Source organism: Diabrotica undecimpunctata, chromosome 11, assembly GCF_040954645.1.
Source record: "Diabrotica undecimpunctata isolate CICGRU chromosome 11, icDiaUnde3, whole genome shotgun sequence".
Taxonomy (NCBI): Eukaryota; Metazoa; Arthropoda; class Insecta; order Coleoptera; family Chrysomelidae; genus Diabrotica; species Diabrotica undecimpunctata.
In genome coordinates, this window is record NC_092813.1 from 2678851 (window position 1) to 2703099 (window position 24249).

The window sequence follows — 24249 nt, forward strand, 5'->3', positions numbered from 1 at the left end:
ATCTTGGGAACTGATGCGAATATCATTTATCCCAGCAGTAAGTGGAACATTAAAAAAGCCAATTGGTCATTATACTCTCAGTTTATTGAAACCTTATTAACTAACAACCCTCACGCCTACTCAGACACGCAAGAAAAATATAATTTCCTTATTGACTGTATTAATGAAGCTTCTAAACAATCAATTTGTCAATATAAATCATTTAAATGTAAACGTACTCCCGCTCCGTGGTGGGATTCGAAATGTGATCAATCCGTTTCGGAAAGAAAGAAAGCATTAGTAAACTACAAAAAAAATCCTTCTCTTGAAAATTTTTGTAAATGCAAAGAAGTGAATGCTCGTGTCAAAAAATTCCTGAAATTGAAGGCCAAACAAAGTTGGGTTGAATGGTGTTCAAAATTAAATAAACAAACTTCATCTAGTCTTATTTGGAACCAAGCAAGGAAAATGAACAGGAAAAAAGTTAACTTCTCACTGCCTCTAAATAACACATGGGTATACGACTTTTTTGATAAAATAGCTCCACCTTACGTAAATAACCAGATAGATGTAATACCATCTGAAACTCTCTCATCTGATCAGAATCATTTTCTCTTAACACCTTTTTCAAGAGCTGAATTAGAGTTTGCCCTTGATAATCGCGTCAGTACCTCACCAGGATATGATGCAGTCAAATATCCTATGATACAAAATTTGCCAGATAACGCAAAAGAATTACTTTTGAATATATTTAAATAGATAATTATTAAGGGTAAAGGCATAATCGATTTTAAGCGTATTATAGTTGTCCCTATTCCCAAACCGGGAAAAAACCCTAAATTAGCTGAAGCTTACCGACCTATATCATTATTATCATGTATATTGAAGACTCTTGAACGGATGATTAAAATTAGGTTAGATTGGTGGCTAAGGGATCAAAGTCCCTTACCCGCTAACCAACATGGCTTTAAGAAAGGTTATGGAACCTTAGATTCCTTAACAACACTTGTTGTAGACATTCAGAATAGTTTTTCCAGGAACAGTTATGTACCTGCTTTATTTTTAGACATCGAAGGTGCTTACGACTCGGTATCTCTTACAATTCTCCAAGAAAAAATGATTAAATTTTTTCATATTCCAGCGCAGTTTGCTTCTAACGTTGTGAACTTGTACACAAATAGGATAATTTATTTAAAAGACAATCATACTCTTATAGGACCTAGACTTAATAACAAAGGATTACCTCAGGGCTCCGTTTTGAGTCCTATTTTGTTTAACATTTACACAGCAGATCTACACAACATCACTATTACTAATATTGCATTTAATATTGTACAATATGCTGATGATTTCTGTTTGTATACAGAACACAAAAAATATCAGCAATCCATTGAAAACCTGAATGAAGTGTACGGATTCCATAAAAAATGGTTTATAGAAAATGGTTTCGAATTATCCTGCAGTAAATCACAAGTTTGTTTATTTACCAGACATAACTTTCCTAATGCTAGTACAATAAGTTTAGGTGGGCACCAATTTTCCCTTAAAAACACAATTAAATATCTGGGAATGATACTCGACCAGAAATTGACCTGGAAGTTACATATTGATGACATGTTGAACAGATGCAATAAGGGATTAAACTTTCTTAAATCAATTAATAAAACTTGGTGGGGATCGGATGTTGAAGTAAGTTTATTATTTTACAAAGCTTACATACGATCTATTTTGGATTACGGAAGTGTTTTGTATGGATCAGCAAGTAATGTACTACTAAACAAAATCAACGTTCTACAGAACTCAGCCTTACGAATATGTTTAGGAGCCATGAGATCCACTCCAGTACAAGCTTTATATTTGGAAGCCTTAGAACCTCCTTTAAATATAAGACGAAGGTTTTTGTCCAAAAAATATTTAATGAAAGTATACTTACTGAACTCATCTCTATACGAAAAGATAGTCACTTTGAATTGCCATGACCTAACAAATAAATATTGGCAAAAAAAGAAATCTCCCTTACTTTGCGAAGCGTATAATCAAAATATAGCACTTTTAAAAAATATAGATAGAACGAACTATATATTCAAAAATTACTCTTCTTTCTTTTTACATACAGATATTATTGTACCAAATTATAGTGAAAATATATATTTAAATAAAAATATTGTTCTATCTTTAACAAGCAAATACAAAGAGGCAATAACTCTATATACAGATGCGTCTAAATCTCCAGATGGAACCGGATGCGCTTTTTTTATACCATCGGAACATATAGAAAAGAAATTCAAACTGAACCCGGAAACTTCGATTTATACAGCAGAGGCTATTGCAATATATGAAGCTTTATTATATGTAGCTGAAGTTGAGTTTGCCCATATTCTAATTCTGTCGGACTCCTTAGCAGTGTTAAAATCCATTGGTAAATATGGACCACCTAACTTACAAGACTGCCCATACATTTATAGAATTAAACATATTATTCAAACTCTTTTAACTAAAGGAATCAATGTACATTTTCTCTGGATTAAAGCACATGCAGGATTTGAACATAATGAATATGTTGACTTATTAGCCAAAGAAAGCATTTTATCCGATACTGGTATTCTACATAAAGTCACGCTTTCTGACAGTATTGTTTCTTGCAAGTTAACATTGCTTCGAGAGTGGAGCTACCAGTGGAAGGAATACTCTTTTGTGAACCAAAATAGATACTCGATAATTCAGCCAGATATTCCCAAATTTCCTTGGTACAAGTCTTTTAGAGCTTCCAGGAGGCACATAACCTCCATTATTAGAATACGTTTCGGACACGCATGTTATCCAAAGCACTTATTTAAAATAAAGGTTTTGGATGATGACAAATGTGAGCATTGTGGAGAGGAAAGTGATTTAGATCATATATTTTTTGGTTGTTCTAAAAACAGAGTGTACTCATCCAAACTTATAAATGATTTATTAAAATATAAAATAGCAGCTCCTTGGAATATACTATATTTATTATCACTTGGCTCTGTAGATATTTACAACTCCTTAATTCAATTTTTAAAAGACAGCAAATTATCATTATAATTATCTAAAAATTATTTAGTTAATCTTGTTACCTTTGTTTTAAACCATTTGTATAACTTCCTCCTCTCCGTGACCTAGTGTTGTTGTGTCTTATATAAATAAATGCCTTGATAGGTCCCTAGGCGAGAAGAGTGTGTCCCTGTTCTCCTAATATCGATGTAATAGTCTTTTATTTTGATAGGGTATTTAGGTAAATAATTATAATGATGACTGTCTTAGTCCTTTTGTGTCTGGCTGTATGACGATAAGTCTAAGCCAAAAAAAAATATATAATAATATATAATAATATATAATATATATAATATATGATCTATATAACAAATATAGATCAATGTAATATTCTAACCTGAAAAGGTCTGAATATACAATAATGCTAAAATAAAAATGGTATATAGGAAATCAGAAATAAAACAATAACTTAGTTGGAACAATAATAGCACCGACTAGGTCTACAGTAGAAGAGGCAAGCTCGACTGCCCGATGAGAGAAAATCTGCCTGCTTTTATGTAAAACAAATCGTTTGTTTTACGTAGCGAAAGTGGAATTTCCCTGCATCGAACCAATTAGAAATTTGGATTTGGCCAACCTTGGAATTCCCAAGTATTTTGACCGATATCCAAATTCCTTGATACCTCCGGCACGGCTGTCACGCCTCCGGAGGACAGTACTATGTTAACTGCAAAATGCTACGATTTTAACAAAAATAGAATTCGAAATAACGCCAACCTCGAGCTGCTTTCTATGTGTTCTAATGAAAATAAACTCGTATTTTTGATCGAGTTTATTTTGTTTGTCGCATATAAAGCTGTTCATGTAACTCAAAACCAACACTTAATTATTATAATCGTGGCACATACTGCTAAGTTATAAATATGTACGCTACTTCAAATTACTAATGGAAATGTTTAATTAATTCGCCGTCATGCTTTATACCCGATCAATAAAAGTGTTACACGTTAAATAAGACCAAACCATCTTAACGTAATCTCTAATCCCGGACGTACTGCAACCAATTGACTTATTATCCACCATTGTATGCAGTTGTTCCTTAACTGGTGCATGTTTAGTGAGGAAACTTGGTATGAATCTGAGATGGTTCCTATTTGTTTAAGCAATATATATGTATATTTAGTAAAGCATTATATATTAGGCATCCCTAGTTCCATTTATTAACCAGATTTAGCCATACGGCTTACACTCCCTCTAAGGGGAAAATTCACTCATCTCAGATACCTACGGTATTAAAAGCATTGAGCTCTGGTGAAACTCTTTCCGTGTTATCGAGCCCTAGGTGACTTGTTTTGCTGGAGTATCTCCCAAAAATTTTAGTACACATCTGGACCTCGCGAGGAGTACAGCTTTCTGCATGCCCTTATAATGATGTTCATTTAGACCCAGCTGTTTTATGTTCGCTAGGAGGTTTTTTTGAATAACACCAGTAGTAGAAAGAATAATAGGTACTGTCTGGGTACTTTCTATTCTCCCTTGTCTCCCGATTTGTATTTCTAGATCTCTATACTTGGCGATTTTTTCATTGTATTTAACACGTAAATTATTGGTGTTAGGTATCGCGACATCAATAAGTGTTGTTTGTCTGGTAAGTTTATTAACAAGTATGAGATCCCGTCTATTATGTGCCACTGGTTGGTCTGTCAGCATAGTGCGGTCTCAGTATAGCTTGTAGTTGTCATTTTCAAACATTCTGTCAGGGATATATTGATAATAAAGAAGATGTTCGGTTTGGAGAAGTCCCAGTTTCTCAGCTAGTTCTTGGTGAATAATCTTTCCTACTGAGTTATAGCGTTCTTTATAATAAGTTCCGACAAACGCCTGGCAACCTCCGGTAAGATGTTGGATGGTTTCTCGTGGTTGGATCATTTTGGACTTGAGGATCTTTAACAATATATTTCAGGTAATTTTCAGTTGAAATAACCTAATCCTGAATGGCAAGTAGAAAACCCTCAGTCTCAGAAAACATCTTTCCTGATATCAACCAATAGTTCGACATATTCTTGGCTAATCTCATTGGGATGTCGCCCATGCAGAGGTTTACTCATTCAGGTGCGCACTTTTTCTTGCTTAGTCAGATGGTTTATGCGCATTTCTTGTTCCCTCAGTTTTAGCGGCGTTGTATTATCTACTGCATCATTTATTATATTATTAATGTCATTCCTTTGATGATTTTCACTTACATCTTACCCACATAAGGTGTAACGCATATTGCAATATTATTATTGGTATTATTCTTGTTTCTCTTTTTACGTATGCAGCTTGAGTAGCACATTGTTCATTAGTTTAGTATTTTTCCATCAAATGGGCATTCGTTAAATATTTGTTTTAATTCTTGTATTAAGGCCTAAGAGATGTTTAGCAGTTGTGCAATTATGTCTTAAGGACTAGTTGCTCTGTTATTTTTGTAACTTAAGTAGGTGTATTATAGTACACTCCTTCTAATAACTGAGTAATTTATGTAAATTTGCTTTCTGTCTTCTTGATCTCCTGTGGTCAGCCATTTTTCTATTTTCTATGTAATTTAACCTCATACGTATGATAAAGTTCATGTTGCATTAGGAGCAATGGAAAGCAGTTCACATAACGCAAAATCTATGATCAATAATGATAATAATTGTTAAATTTTTTATATCATTTTTTAGGCTATTCCAAACTTTTAATTGACATTTTTAATATTACCGCAATAAATGTTTAGCTGTGATTTTATCCTTGGATGTAGTGAAGTTCGATGGCCTAATAGCGGCAGAATAAGACAACTACGTGTTTTATTACTCTGGAGATGCTCTGGAGGAAACCAAAAAAAAGTTAATTTTATTTTAGGCAACTTCAACGCAATTGTAGGGAAAGAAAATATAGATGAAATAGTAGGAGAATATGAACTAGGAACAGCTAATGAGAGAGGAGAGAATAGTTCATTTTTGCAAGGACAACAAACTTATTATCAAGGACACATGGGTCAAACTATCAGACCCAACAATATACTTCGGAAAGCTTCTATAGATGACGGTAAGAACATAGTAACAAACCAAATTAACTACATCGTTATAAACCAAAGATTCCATAAGGCTATAGCATCCATTAACCAGGGACAGATAAAGCAAATGATAGATAAATTAGATAATGAAAATACCTTGTTTTAGTAGACATGCAACTCAAACTAAAGAAAATAAAAACAGCCATCAAAGCACATAGAGTTCATCTAAGAAGACTAAAAAGCTGCTCTTTGCCAACTTATCAAAGAAGAAATACAGAAGGAAGTCTAGAAAGTAGAAAGACAAGAACAGCTTAAAGCTACAGAAAAATGGATAGAGTTATAGAAAATCTTGAGAAACATCATTAAAAACAACTGGAGGGTGATACATCTACTAAAAGCAAACAAGGAATCACACATGAAATAGTCATCGATATTGTAAAGGAAAAAATACAAGAATAAAATCTAATAAGCATATAAAAACATAAATAAAACAATGAGACAAAAAAATAAAAGAACCGAAGGACTTGCGGCTATTAGAAAATCATGCAGAAATAAAATGATTAAAAAAACATATGACAACTTTAACATAGGACAACTTTAACTTTAACTTTTAATTGTAAAATAAATCTTTTTAAAAAAGTCAATCAAGAAGTTAGTGATTTAATATATATATATATACATCCCGCTATCCTTTAGAACTCTTTTCACGTTGCAGTAATTTAGCATCACCAAGAATTGCTATCATTTTCTATTTATAAATTGTGTATGTTCGTTTAGGGTACCTTTGTAGGCTTGGCACTGTTGTCGGTTTTTTAATATTCCGATTTTTTTTATATATTTAATTTTTACATCAAACCTACGTTTTAACATCGAGCGGTAAAATCACTGTATTTGGCATCATTTTAGAGCCAGTAGATGTTGCCGGTATTAATCCTTAAAATAATATTTTAGATACCTAAATATCGATCGGTTGTTTGGGTCAAGTTCGAATGACGACATTGAAACTACCTGCTCACAAGTTGCAGTCTCAACAGGTTTTTTTCTTCGTTTAGATGTTATATTTATTTAACCTAGATATTTTTGCCCAGAGAATCGTGTAGGGGAATATTTTACATAAATTTTAATTTACAACCTGTTTAGTCGAAGCTATCGATGAATAGTTTGAGATAAATATTATGGTTTTATGGGATTAAGGCCTTTATTATTGGTTGTGATTGTGATAATGTTTGAAATTTTGATTTCCATTCCGGAAATCGTTCTCAAACAACGTTTTTCTGTACAAAATGTGTATACACATGTTTACATAATTAGTACAATAAACAAAGCTATTGTAAAATAATAGTGGAAATCAAAACGTTAAATATTAGTTAATTAAAAATGTAATTTTCATCTCAATAACGACCAATAATTGTGGCTTAATCACATAAAAAAATAATATTTGACTTTGACCATGCCATAAGAAAGTAGTTCACGGAACCTCGCTAAATAATTTAAAAAAATCTTATACAGAAATTTAAATTCTAAATAGTATGAGGGGTAGCTGACGAAAAATTCGTAAAGACGTACAGTTGATTTTGCTTTGTTTTTTTAAACAATCTTAAAAGGCAAAAAAAAAATAATTTTTTGCTTATAAAACGTTTTGTATACATTCTAAAGAAAAATAATTCAAATAATAGTTGTAGACCATAAAAAGTTTTTTATGTAGAGAAATACCAAATTTAAATTCATAAATAATTGATATAATTCCAAAAAACCGTAAACTCTATGATATTATGTTTGTAGTAATTTATAAATAATGTTAATAACTTTGTTTTTGGCCTAACGACAGGCAATTATGGCAATTGATGAGTTATTAAAGTGTGCTAAATATCAAGCAGATCAAAAAATATTTTACAATTTATTCAATTTGTTTATGACAGAAAGCGATTATTTAAACAACTGTACTTGTCCAAACAGTATGACTCTACAAGTATTTTGTAACTTGCAATCGATTCTTTTCGCTTTTAGTTTTAGGGTATATTAAAAAAACTTTAACATATTATTAAATTTTTTATTAAAAACCAGTTTGAATAGGGGACTTTTTAGTTTTTAGACCACTTCACGTTTTTTCAGTTTCTTTGACAAGTGAGGATTATCTATTCGCTTATTTCTTAATATGGGCTATGAGCAATTATCTAGTCAAGTCAACACTATTATAGAAGTTACCCATACTTTTTTAGTAGTCATTCAGACGGTTCATCTTAATTGCTCCCATATGGAACATAAGTCCGAGAAAAGTCTTAAATTCTGTTTGTGTTGTTTCTTTCCAAAACGCAATCCTCGATTTTTCTGAACGACTTTGTGCAAATATTTCGTCAGAGTCAATCAGAATCACTTCCACCATTCATTTAATCTACATCGTCCTCGCCAGATGCTTCTAACAATGATTGTAATTCAGCAGTGGTCAATCTACGTTTATATTCACATTTAGCTTTTTTAGATGTCGAAGGCATATTATTTACATCCATATTTTTATAAATACTATAACTCACTTTTACGGAGGTAATTAACAATTAAAATGTTCTACTAAAACTATCAACTTACGACTTCCAATACTATAAGGCCACTTGAGGTATAATACGTTTTTACTCAATAATAGTTCCTGTAGAAGTAAAATTGTTTTTTAATGTGCTCCATTGAAGCACACTAGACATATTCCAGTTTTGCCATCTCATCCTACAGAGTATGTTTTAACTTTTTTAACTTTTCTATCGTCCTTTCTACTAGTCATGCTTCTTCTTAAAATTTTGTTACATCTTGTACACTTTCTTCTCTTTGTATTATCTACATCGCTTTGCCTGAGATGGTATTTTTGGGTGTAACTGTTCGTAAGGGTTACAACATTTCTTTATTTGCAAATGCCTTCGCGAACTCCAGTCTGAACTCAAGGATAGGTTGTCGCTTTTTTACGTTTTCTATTATTTAGCAACTAAGCATTTACTACTGCGGTATTAAATATTAATTCCACTGCCACTTTCCGGTACCACTTCAGAATTTTGCGTATTGGGCTTTGGTAAGAAGCCACTTAATCACTAAAATCAACACTCTTTTTCACCAAGTTATAATCGAGAATAGTTTGTGGTTTTAGTACTTGTGTATAATTTTTCTTTTCATCTGATTAAACCAAGATATAACTATTATGTTTAAATGTTGTAAGGATTAAAACTGGTCTTTTGTCGACCCATTTTATTACTTGTAAAATCAATAATGGGGTTAAGTTTCATCGTGAGTAACTGGTTGCAATTTTTTTAATCGAGATTTTGGTTTTACATGTTTTTATAGTAAAACATCTGCACATGAATAATTCGTTTCTTGAACAATGATTTCAATTCATCGACCAATAGTCTAAAATAAGGTTTTATTACGTCGTCCGGAATATTATAAACTGGTTCTTTTTCACAAATATATTGGAAATATGGTTTACATTCTATATTTAGAAAAATCTTTTACTGCAACTCTTGTTCCCATAAGACCGTATGTTATAAATAAATATATTCCTATAAGAATTATCTTGAAAGATGAAAAAAATACAATAAAAAAGTGCAATATTAAGTGTTATTTAAAAAATAATAAGTCATTCACGGGCGTACAGTTAAAAACAAAAGTTTTCAGTGTTCTATTGCTTGATTATTATTATCTGGTATTCTGAAAATGTTGACATTTTTTCCTGGTCTGATCTCCCTCAACTAACGTCATCTTTCTTAATTGATGGGTTGTATTGATCAGGTCTCTTTAAGTGTTTTGTTGCTATCCATAGTGAATGATCTTCTTTAGACAATGTACTAATGTAGTGTTCAAATGTGGCATTGCGCACATCATGTAGCGCTCATCTTAATTGTCTGATTATCTACCTCTTGCTCTTTATTTTTCGACTATTAGTTGTATAATATAATTCGGAGTGTTATTTGTCTTTTCTTGATTTGGAATTGTTAATCGTGTAGCTCCATATGAAATAGTAGGAGATGAAAACGGCAGCATATACATCCATAAAAAAAAGGAAACGCGATAAAGATATCTGAAACAACTGTTTTATGTTATAAGAGATGAAATAGTCCGAAATTACCAAAACAGGTGAACAGGGCACTATAAAAAGGAAGTAAAATTAGCTATGAAACAGTTTGAATGAGAAAAAGAAGTAAGCTTAGACCAAATACCAGCAGGAATTATTCAACTGAAGAAAAAAATTAAATCGATAACAATATTCACTCCATTTACAGAAAAGGCGGTGACCCGCAATTATTTTAAGAACTTCTTTAATAGCCTCCAGTCAACAATTTCCTAACCATGTTTAAAAAACGTACGGAATGCACTGTATATACTAACCCAAGTCGTCAACATACTTGTTGTTGCAGTTTTATGTGCATTTATGTTTTATTGCATGTATTACGATCAACTTAAAGGTTATGCACGACTCCCCTTGTATAGGTACACAGGCAAGCACATGCGGGAGAAAAAAGATTTGTCATACCGTTACATTATGTCAAATTTTAACGTTGAATATTTTATGGTCCCCTTTGGGTTATAAAACGAATGATCGACTTTTTCTCGCACAGATTCCTGCTATGTAACTTTACAAAGCGAGTTTGCTGGGTATTAAAGAACCGTCTATGGCATCATATAATTTTACGCTAATATTTCACGTTCTGCGACGCATTCCACGTTTGACACATTGTCTTTTTTAGTTTTCTGTCATTCTATTTGTTAAATCCTATCTCATTCTCGTCACAGCGTCAAGGAGCAGTAAATGTGTATACTGAACGGGAGGCATATGTCTAACAGTGAACGTTGGAGATTTTTCGAGTTTATCATATCTTCTTCTTTGAGTGCCTCTGCTATCGGAGATTGGATATCATTAGGGCGATTCTAATTTTATTTACTGCTGTTTTGAATAATTCGTTAGTGGTACAGCCAAACCACTCTCTTAAATTTCTCATCCAGGACATTCTTCTACGGCCTGGATTTCTGCGTCCTTGGATTTTTCCATGCATTATATTTTGTAGGAATGTGTACTTTTGTCCTCTCATCAGGTGGCCAAACTATTCAAGTTTTCTCTTTTTTATATTCAGTATAACTTCTGGATCGTTATTTATTCTGCGTATTACCTCTTCATTTGTAATTTTATCCACCCGACTTATTTTTAGTATACGGCGGTAGCACCACATCTCAAAGCTTTCAAGATTTTTAACATTCTTCTGTTTAAGAGTTAATGCCTCAACAACCGTAAAGCAAAGTACTGAATACATACTAAGTAGTTAACTAAAAGTGGACGTATGCAAAGAGATGTATGACGTAATCGTATGGTATTCGCTAATAATCCTGTCACGTAATATGCCACACACTTCTGTGCGTTAATTCGTTTACGCAACTAAGCCTCTTTTGACATAACATATATAGGAGCAAAGATATATACCTATAGTCCTTTTAGTGTTGATGTATTTGATTTGTACGTCGTAGTATTCTATTAGTTAAATGGTACCATTTGAGGTACTTTACGTCACGATTGGACTAATAGGATCGAAGATACATAACTAAGGCCCTTTTGCCAAGCTACTCTATTTAATTTTTATATCTCATTGTATTATATTAGTTAAATTCTATCATTTAAGGTACGAAACGTCATGATTGGACTAATAGGACCGCAGATACATAACTAAGGCCCTTTTGACAAGCTGATGTATTTTATTTTTCTATCTTATTGTATTCGATTGGTTAAATCCTATCATTTGAGGTACTGTACGTCACGATTGGGCCACTAAAAACAAAGATACGTAACTAAGGCCCTTTTGACGTGATGCTGTATTTCATTTCTATGTCATTGTATTCTATTGGTTAAGTGCTATCATTTGAGGTATCGTACGTCACGATTGGACTAATAGGACCGAAGATACATAACTAAGGCCATTTTGACATGCTACTCCATTAAATTTTTATACCTCATTGTATTTTATTTGTCAAATCCTTTCATTTGAGGTACTGCACGTCATGATTGGACTAATAGAACTAAAGATACACAACTAAGGCCCTTTTGACATTGTTCTGCATTTGATTTTTCTATCCCATTGTATTATTTATGTTAAATCCTATCATTAGAGGTACTATACGTCACGATTGGACTAATAGGACCGAAGATACGTGACTACGGCCCTTTGGACATGTTGCTGTATTTAATTTTTTTATTTCATTGTTTTTAATTGGTTAAATCCTGTCATTTGAGATACTGTACGTCACGATTGGACTTATAGAAACGAAGATATATAATTAAGGCCTTTTTGACATGCTGCTATATTTGATTTTTCTGTCTTATTGTATTTTATTGGTTAAATCCTATCATTTGAGGTGCTGTACGTCGCGACTGGACGAATTGGAGCGAAGATACAATAGGTAGTTGTAATATATCATAACCCGTTACTTTTAACCAAACATGATGCCAGAATGATTTGTAGATGAAAAAAATATATATATATATATATATATATATTCTTAAATTTACTATTTCGTCGTGGGTAATATTATATTCAACAACGATGCCAAATTTCTGATGCTAAAATGATTGATAATGAAAGTGGGATATACATTTTCATGTATATAATGGCAGCGAGTAAACGGTAAAACCCTGAACTAAATATATATAATATTTTCACTGTACCATCATTTTAGACTCAAACATTTTCTGGAATAAACTTATATAACTCAGTAAGGGATAAAAAGAGAAAGCGGATATTTTAAAATACCAACACGGTATCAAGACTCTAATCAATGAGATGGTTAAAATTCTTGTAACAAGTACGGGAAAACAGTTATTAAGGTCTTGTAAAGTAGCGTCGATATACAGATGCTACTTTGCAAGACGATGCTAAATTGATGGTAAAAGCATAATGTATCGATGCGAAAATGATAGTAGGATGTATATATATATATATATATATATATATATATATATATATATATATATATATATATATTTTATACATATATATATATACATATATATATATATATATATATATATATATATATATATATATATATATATATATATTATATATATATATATATATATATATATATATATACATATATATATACATATACATATATATATATATATATATATATATATATATATATATATATATTTATATATATATTTATATATATATATATATATATATATATATATATATATATATATATATTTATATATTTATATATATGTATATATATATTTACATATATATATATATATATATATATATATATATATATATATATATATATATATATATATATATATATATATATATATATATATATATATATATATATATATATATATCTACGGCATTAAGTGAACTCCGCCCATGTTAAAATTCAGGTTCAATTGAGCTCCGTGGTCAAGTGGATACCGATATACGGAGCTCACTTGACAATTCCGTAATATTGGTTCAGTCGATTCATCAAGATGTAGAGTTTAATAATTTATAAAAAAATTTTGGAGCCCGTAAATACCCCTGTATCATAAATGTATATCGCTTAGTTCACGTGTATATATTATAGGGGTCGTTCAGATCTTCTTCATTGTATATTTGAACCATACGTTTATCGGTTTAAGTAAGCTCTGAGAGTTTGGCAACTGTGCGATTATACCGTATATTTTCAACATATACCCTGAACGGTTTATATGAGCTCCTTATTTTTATCTACTGTTTGTAGACAGTGGAATGTTATACGCATTACACTGTGTAACAGAGGATATCATATTACCTGATATAACTAAGTACTAAAATGTAACTGGTTCTTTAAAAAACAGGTATGTAGATACAAAAGGATTTGGGCTTATTATTGAATGGAATGTTCGTTTGCATAGAAAATTTTATTTTTTCTGTATTTTTAAAGATGTTGTTTTTTTTTATTTAATATAATTTTATTAGTTCAATGCCGAATTTGATGTTTTTTTTTAATTACAGAAATTTCGTAATATATTTTGTTTACGTGAGTATGTCTTTGTACATTTTATGTAAGCATCTGATTAATAAAAACTACTTTTATTTTATCCAATCTTCTGCGATATATTGTATAAAGCTTTTTTAATATTTTAGTTCTGGTCTTATTTGTGTACTACATATGGTATCTCGATAGAAGGTTATCTCAAAATAAATATGGTTAAGTGCTACAATAGATATTTTTGTGTTAAAATGGGTAGGAGTGTGCACAAAAAGAAAGAATGGTTAATTTGTCTAACAAGGTATATTCGGCAGCAGAAGCATATAGTACAAGCGTCTATGTTTTAACGGCGGAAGGACGTGCGCCTCATTTTTAGCTGACAAGCTTGCGAAGAATATTATTTCTGGTCCTCAATTTACCTTTTAGTTTTAAACAATAATCTGTGACTGACCCGGTGTGATACAAACTATTTTCAAGGAATTTATAGGAAGTCTACAGTTCAATGATTTTATGACAAGATTGGATGTTCAGTTTTGTGAAAACGTCTATGTTGAGGAAATTGAAGGAGCACCCACGAGTTTTTCAGGGGTTTTGGCTGAAAATTGATTTATAGTTTATTTTTATTGTGCAATAATAGGTGTCTTGTCTATATAATAGAAGTCCTAGTATCTACCGGTATGGATCGTTTGTTTGTGTAAATGTTATACAGTGTAGGTGCCTTTATGCTACCCCAAGCAAGCTTCATCTGCTATTCTTACCAGTGAGTGATACAAAAAATATTCTCTTATGTTGGCATACGCAGATAATGTAAGTGAGCTTGTTATCTAAGGGGATATCATATAGTTTTTGGAGAAATATTCTGTAATTTAAGGTGTCGTAAGCGGCATTTAGATTGAAAAATACCACCCCTGATACCGGATATTTTTCGTACCCGTCTTTTTTTGCCAGGTTTAAGCAAGGTAACAACTTTGGCTTGTCACTAAATTTTGGGTATCTCCATAATTTGAATACAGTTGTTCATCATCCATTTTGGTCCAGGTTTCGTAATAAGCTTTGTGCTCAGATCCTCAATGTCGGTAGTTGTATTATTTTTCATTAAATATGTAGATGGTGGATCCAAGCTCAGCATCGTTAAAAGGTTCTCTCGGCTGACTGGTTTTGTCCTTTCTTACTTTAAGTTATTCTTTGCTTCTTTTCCGACAGAAATAGCATGTCTATATCTATGATGTGGTTTTCAGCGATCAGCTATATACCAAATACCCTAGGTTAGGCCCTATATGTGTTTCCTGCACTAGAAATAAGTTACATTCGTGTTTAGCTCATATGTCTGATAAGTTTAAGTAAAGTAAAGTTTCTTGATCTCTAGATATACCCTTAACAGTTATAGACATATGTTATTAGAATAGTTGGTCCTAAAAAGGACCAATTTGACAAAATCATATTAAAGGGGTGACTGAAGAATTAGCCGATTAATTAATTAATCATTACCCGGGGTATGCCCGATTGCGGTGATCTTATTAGTACTACAATCTTCCTTAACGCTCGTTCTTTGAATCCCATAAGTAATGCCTAATCTTTTACTTTTTATTAAAAATTTAAATTTTACATGCCGTGTATTACTTTTTGACGATATTTCGAATCAGATTTGTATAGTAATAATTTTAGGTATTAAAGAGCCTCTTTGTGAAAAATAAATAAGTTTGTGATATCGGTCGCAACTCATATCTAAATAATAACAAAATAAAAAGTTAAAATAAGTGTAAACAATTTCAACTACATATATCGGCGCCACTGTTCAGGTGATGGTTTTATCACAGATTATCAAAGATTACATTTTAATTCAATGTTCTATTTACGTATTTTCAATATTAAAAAAGTAGGAAAAGACATGTTTATGCCTTTATTTTTTTAAATCTATTCTATTTTCTTTTTAGAGTTCCGTCTTTTTTGAACGACCTGTGTTCTTTTTTTAATTGGGCACCTGTCCAAAGCTATGACAAATACTCTGTCCTCTACTATTCTACATTAATATGACTGATTCATTATTTTCTCTAAACACTCTGTCCTCTGCTATTCTACATTAATATGACTGATTTATTTTATCTTTCTTGCAGCAATATTAATGTTTATCCTGTGTATCTTCTTCTTCTTCTTCTTCTTCTTTTTATATAGACATGACTGTCATTTTTCAATGTGCCTCCAATAAGTTGCCGTTCCATCGTTTTCGTGATCTTCCTACTAATCGTCTTCCTACGGGTTAACCGTCTCTTGCCGTCTTTACTACTCTATTTGTTGTCATTCGGCTTATATGATTGTTCCATTCTACTCTTCTATTTCTTAACCAGTTCTTGATGTTCTCCACCTTGCATCTACGTCGTATATCTGTACTTCTAGCTCTGTCCCATAGAGTCTTACCATCAATTTTTCTAAGTGTTTTCATCTCTGCTGTTTCTAATATCCTTTTTGTCCTCTCTGTGTCAGGTCTTGTTTCTGCCGCGTATGTCATTGGTCTGATGACTGTTTTGTAAATTCTGCCTTTCGTTTCTTTCCCGATAGTTTTATTGCTTCATATTGTTTCATTTAGGCAGCCTGCGGCTCTGTTTGCTCTATTCACTGGATCTTCCACTTCAGTTTCGAGCTTTCCGTAGCTAGATAATGTGATGGCTAGATATTTAAACTCCATCACTTGTTCTATTATCTGACCTTTCAGCTCCAATTAACATCTTAGTAACTTTGCTGTTGTAACCATGAATTTTGTCTCTTTTGTGGAAATTAACATGTTAAATTTTCTGGCAGTTATATGAAATTGGTGCAGCATACGTTGTAAATCATCTTCATTTTGAAAGAGTAGTATTGCGTCGTTTGCACAGCAGATTATTTTAATTAGTTTTTCTTTCATTTGGTATCTTATTTTAGTTCTTACTTTTTTATTATTTCATCCATAATCAGGTTGAACAATAGAGGACTCAGGAAATATCCCTGTCTTATCCCATTGTCAGCTTTATTAGGGTCGGTTGGTTCTTCTTCTACTTTTACTTTTATTGTGTTATTTTGGTATATATTTTCGGTCGTTTTGATTTTTCCTAGAGGTATCTCTCTTGCGTACAATAAGTGGATAACGTTTTTTAATTTGTGTTTCTTCTGCATATCATTATTTCTTTTGTGTATTAAAAGTTAAATTTTGCTTATTATTAAGATTCTCTTAACGTGTTTATTAATTGTTTTGTTTCTGCAGTACGAATATATGTGTATCATGATAGATTGTAATGCATATTTCATTTGCGTTTGCCAATTACTTTTTCACTTCCTCAGCGAATTGTCTTTTTTTCCTCATCAATAACCTTATCTTATCCTCGCTCGATACAGCTATTCTAAGATATTTTTATTTCACTATATGCTCTATCATTTGGTTTTTATCTCAAATTTGCACCTATGACGAAATTTATAATACATATCTAATATCTGGTGCTTTCATATGAAACTGGAATAAAACACTTGGTAGATAATATTTATTTGTTTTGAGTACACTTTTTTTAGAACCTAGTACATAAAGGAATAAATATTTGTCTGTTTAGTGTTTTCCAAGTCTGTATGTCTGTATAACATAAACAGGCTTAAATATTAGATTATATATTTATTAAGAATATTCAATATCGAAATTGAAGATTTTATATCACAAAATATGAATAGGTTTTTACATTTTGTTTGACGTTTTAATCTTCTAATCGGAGTTCATTTTTCGAAAAACTATAAAATTGTGAGAACAAATTGCTATATAAAAGTACGAGGCAATATTCTCATGCTGTGAGCTTTGCTGCTCTGTTACTTGTATAACGCTTAAGCTATTTTTAATTTTTTGTCAATATTTTTGAGGTGTTTCCTTAAATGACCATGTTTAAGGTTAGTACGTTTGATTAAATGAAATTGACATTAACTTAATAGTTTCCATTTTATTAGTACTGATGGTATATAACTAGCATCTGTTGGTACTATATATCAATTTCAACATGTGGAAGTGAGAGCACTCTCTTGTTAGTATTTTCAGTGTAAATTATGTGGCAGCCGTAGCTCAGTGGCTGTGTTACTGGCTTAACAAGCTGGAGGGCCCGGGTTCGAATCCTGGCACTGACAAAATTTTCAATTTCTAATTTAACTGCGCTACCACCGTGCTTCGGAGGGCACGTAAAGCCGTCAGTCCCGGCTACGAAAGTAGTCGTTAAGTCATGTTAGGGGCGCTTGCGCGACCCGAAAACCCTAACACTAGACCTTAGCCAGAAGGTTACACGAACTTACTTACTTACTAGTGTAAATTATGACAAAACCAGAAATAACCCATAATATTCCCCCCGTGTGATCTTAGTATTTCCATTGATTGAATAATATAGGGTCTCCAATATTTCAGTCAACGGTATGTCAGAGGGGTTTTTATTAATTTTTATATATATTTGCAACATGAAGAAGAAAGTTCAGTACAGGCAGTTAAACAGCTAATCTGTCAATTTAAAAGTAAGAGCAAGTACCAACTTGCTGAAAAGCATACCCATACACAAAAGGGATGATAAAATGCACTGCACAAACTATAGCGGTATAAGCTCTATATTAATTATTAGGATATACAGATTTTTTTCTAATAAACCTATAACGATTGGGTGAATAGGTGAACTATCAAATAGGAGACTATTAGTGTGGAATTAGAAAAACTTAATAAATCGTTGATCAATTATTCACAATTAGGCAGTTAATGAGAAATGTTGGGAATACAAAAAAAAAACATTAAACTAGTTATTTATAGATTTTGAACAAACACATGATATAATCATAAGAATAAAACTATGGAATACTATGGCGTAACTAGGCTTACCTAAGAAATTAATTAATTTAACAAGGAGTAACGTACAAGTAAAGTACTTGTACGTTATTACTGACTTATTTTCAAATGTTTACGTACGTTTGACTTATTTTCAAATGTACATTGATCTCAAACAGGAAACATGTACAATCATTATACAATATAGTAAATTTGGATAAATTTAGATAAACGTAAAATATTTCACTGAACGTTAAAGATAAAAATGTTACAAATAAAGGTTAAAACATTCTTTTCAATTCGCGGTAAAAGATTTAATAGAGTTCAGCACACAAGATAAATTCGTAACCAAATTCATATACCAGTAAACGGTACTCGATATAGCAGCAAAGTAATTTTAACAACAAATATAAATCATAGCATCAGCTCTGAAAAATGGTGTTTTCTTTGACAGACAGCAACAACAAATGTGAAATTAGGAAAGATTAGTATGAAATTAGAAAAACTGAATGAACCATTGATCAAATATTCAGTATTATATACATAACAAAAAATGTTAGGAATAAAAAAAACATTAAACTAGTTATGTAATTGTAACTAAGATTGTAACTAAAATGCTATGGCAGAACTAGGCATACCTAAGGAAATTAACTGTCAACTTACTTTCAAATATACAGTGACCTCAAACAGGAAGATGCCGTGTCTCCAATCGTGTTTACCATCGTGTTGGAGAGCATCACCCGCAAAGTAAATACAGAAAATCTCAGTTTAATAAGCAAGGTCCTTACATTATACAGACTTTCGACGATGAGTTAAATATAGTAGCAAGTATAATTATTAGTAAGAAAAAAACATTAAGACATTTAATACGAAAAAGCGCAGAGAAGGGTCCTCCAAATCAACGATGACAAAAAAATATATGGCTATCATAAGAAGAGCACTACGAAACAGGATAGGACATAATATTTTAATAGACTAGTACAACTTTGAAATGGTTACAAACATTAGTAAATTAAACAAATTTGTTTAATTTACTAATGTTTGTATTTTGAGAACGATTTCCGAAGTGGAAATTGAAACGTCAATAAACGTATTTTAACCTTTAATTGTGGCTTATTCCCAGTTAAATAGTAATTAGGTTTAAGCAAGGCAACAACTTTGTCTTTGCTTTGCTTGTCTAAAGACTTTGGATATTAGCCATTGTTGTATTTTTGGTTCAAATTTTAGAGTTAGTTTTGTGCTCAGATCCTCAGCCAGGAGCCGTAATATTGTTCATTATATACGTGGATAGCGGATCCAAGCTCAACATCGTTGAAAGGTTCTCTCAGCTGACTGGTTTTGTTTTCTTTCATTATAAGTTTTTCTTTGCTTCTTTGCCTGCATTTAATATGTAATTTTCAGCGATCAGCTTAATACCAAATACCATAGGATTGGCCATCTATGTGCTTCCTGCATTTTGTTAAGCGCATATGTAAAGTGGAGTGTCTTTATCTCTAGATATACTCTTAATATTTATACACATAATTAGAATAGTTATAGACGAAAAATATCCTGGCTTAAAAACCTAAGGGAATGGTTTGAAAGCAGTAGTGCAGAACCTTTTAGAGCGGCAGTCAACAGAGTCCGTATAGCCATGGTGATTTCCAACCTTCGATAGAAGATGGAACTTAAAGAAGAAGGTGGAAAAAAGCATAAACTATCTACGTAATAAATCCCATTAACCTGTTAGTAATGGATAACCAGATATATTTAAAAAGATTAAGTGCCTTTCTTTTTATTTTGGATTTTGAATTTTGCATAACTGGAGAAAGCGACTAATTTTTGTGTATTAGTTTTGCATCAGTAGACCAAGCGCCTCTTGCGAGCGTTTTAATGATTGTAAATCGAATATTTGGCAACATATGTACATAAACGTTGTTAACAATGGTGAAGTTGGCAACTTGTTGAGGCAGTAGTGAGGCAGTTATTGCTTAAATTTTTCTATAATAGTCACATTACAGAAGAGCTAACACATAAAGAGAATACCTAACAAAAGACATAACACTAAGTAAAATGTATGAATTGTATATTAAAGAGGCAGAAAATGACCTTGTTAAATTTTCGTTTTACAAAAAAATGTTTTTAACACGATTTAATCTCCAAAGAAAAAAGTTACTTGTAGTAGATGTGATTGTTTCGAATTAGAAATTAAAAGTTGCGCAGATAACGAACAATTAAGCAAGTTAAAAAAAGAAAAAATGTGCACTTAGAAGATAAGCAACTATCAACCAGAAGTGGAAACCTTTTGTTTTGATTTAAAGAAAAACTCTTCCCCTTCCGAGAATTCTAATAAATATTGTATATTATAAGCGTCAATTATGTATTTACAATCTTGGTATCCATAGCGCCAAGGATAACAAAGGTCATTGTTATATTTGGATAGAAGGTGAAGCTGGTCGGGGAGCCCAGGACGTAGGCATTTGTCTTAAGAAACATATTGAAGAAAATGTTACTTCTGCGAGACATGTAATTTTTTTTTCAGACTCTTGTGGCGGCCAAAACCGCAACATCAAAATAGTTTTGATTCTGAAAACGATTTTGGAAACTCATCCTACCATTGAAAAAATTACATTACGCTATTTTCTTCCTAGTCATAGCTTTTACCCAATGGTAGTGATTTTGGAGATTTTGAAAATGCCCTAAAATTTCAACAACGTTTATATATCGTTGATGATTAAATAAACGTGATAAAAAAATCCCGTAAAAAGAAACCACTAGTAGTTCACATAATGAAAAAAGAAGAATTCGTTGGAACAAAGAAGTTAGAAACTATGATTACAAACCGTAAGTCAGACATAGAAAACAGTAAGGCTGGTTTAAAACAAGAGAAATTTAAATAAGAAAAGATATACCACTCATTATTTTTATGAAAACTTAACACTAGTGAAGTTGAAGTAAATCTTTACAAGGATTTTTAAAAAGGACGGCCTGTTGCAATGCAATCCGTAAGTAACCACTTGATTCCTCTTTGGCCCACAGGCAAGCCACTTTTTGTGCCCAAGCTTAACGACAATCTTTAACGCACCTAATACCAAATGATGCAAAACCTTTGTATTGCTCTCTTTTCAGAAACAATACAATAGAAGACGACATTAAAAGATTTTATATTTTTGATTAATTTCTTAAGTAATATAAAATATTCAAAAACAACGACTATTTTTGTCATACCCAAAAAGAAATAATAGCTTCTGGCCTACCAATAATTCACTAAAAGTGATATTTTAGTTACTCATCACTAGACCAAACGACCTCCATGTCGCTTGGTCTACTGATGTATAACACAATTACACAATGTGGCGAAAATCGTAAGTCGACCAAAAGACTTTTTTTTTGTTTTTCTTTAATATTGGACAAGTTACTATTTCGCACTTATAAGAAACATGAAAAACTGTATTCGAAAACAAAAAATTACGACAATTGTAACATATAGTGAATTTTAATAGAGTGAAAACTTTAAAGTCAAATATCTCAAAATCATATTTTGGCACTTGGTCAAGTGATGAATTACGCCGTCCATATAAAATTACGAGACAATATTCATATGCTGTAGACAAATCGTCATAATTGCGTTATATTGATATGTATACGACAATCAGCTGTAAAAGTCATTGCCTTTTTTTTGCCGTATCATATTTAGCATAGTTTTCTGATTTATTTTGTAGTATGTTAACTAAACCGGTTTAGTTTGCGTGAAATGAATCCACAATTCGTCTAATAATATTATGTTTTTAAAACAGTTGTGTTTTTATGCTCATCCGTTCACTTTTTGTAAAGCAGTCTGTGTAAATATTAGGGATTTACTTATATAATCCTTTTGTATATATAATTTGTTTATTGATTTTACTTTTTAGATAAAGTTTCATAATTATAGTCCTCTTGCTTTTATTATCTATGGTAATACATATACATACCCAATTCGAAAGGGAGAAAACCAGCGGTTTCTAGATTAAACATAGACATTCTTCTCTCTATCTCCCTCTATGTTATATAAAGATCATCGTCATCGCATAGTCAAAACACAGCAAGATTCTATTGCCTTTTCTTCTTTTTGTCTCCTCATTTCTATTGTAAACTCAGCCACGTAAATGACGTTTTAAAAATTTGTCAATATTTCTGAGGTGCCTTTCCTGGGATAATTTTTTTAAGCCTAGTTCGTTTGATTACAAGTAATTGATTTGATAGCTTCCAACAGAGAAGTATTGATTGTAGGTAGAATAGCAAGTGTTGATAAATATGATGGGTCGGTAGGTAGTCTCATTATTCCTAAATCTGATCATATGTTACCTCCACCCTTCATTTGTAGACATCGTCTCGTGGCATTCTCCCAATTTAACTTGGTAATGCAGTTATTGAGAGAGCCTTTGGATATAGCTAGCTGAACGTTGGAGTTGAGATTGAGTTTCTTGTATGACATTGCTATCTTTATATATGTGTTTGACATTGGCATTAGTTCCGTTCGTATTGGTTAGTACTCGGACCTTTGTAAGTCGGAAAATACCTCTGATGGCTTTTCTAGCCATCCTGATTCCTGATCTAATTAATACATTCTTGTCACATATCCACACATTAGCACTGGTTTAATCACTGTTTTATATATCCTACTTTATATATATATTGCTTTTAGAGATTCGTATTAGACTTCTGGATTTAAAAGTGTTATAAGGGTTATATATACATCAGTTAGTTACCTGAATATTCCATTTTATTTCTTATGTGACAACGTTATCTACGATACCCAAAATGCTGCAATCTTTCAAAATTATATGGGTTTAGTGTTACGTTATGCCCTACTCTACATCCTTTCTTTTGTATGTTAAAGAACATTTATTTGGTTTTCTGATTACTGACTATTAGACCGTTTTTTTGCTGCTTGTAGCATTATTCTATAGCATTCTAATATTTAATTTATGGATTAAACCGGGTAGAAAATAGATATTCTTCACTTTCTCAGAGAAATAATATTCTAACATACAAAATCCTATTAAATTTCCAAAACCTTCCTTGAATATTAAATTCACTTATGAAGGGCAGAAGCAATATCAGTACTATAATAAGGCGTATAGTCCTGGACCGGCTAATCGTTGGATAATAGGAAGCATGAGTGTAGCAGTTTTAATGTTTTCCTGACTGCTACCTGGGATCGGGGAGCAGAGATATCAGTACCAAGTTAATGCATATAGGAATTGTAGCTTGAACTTTATTATTATTAAATAGCACTATATTTTCTAGTAAAATCGTCATCACTTTACAGTAAGACAAATTTTCGAACGTTGGTTATGAAAACGTTAAGGACATACCACCGAACTCCCTATGTCAAAAAAACAGAGATTAAAATAGGCGCCAAGAAACTGTATTATAAAACAGTCGAATAAATACAGATTCTCGA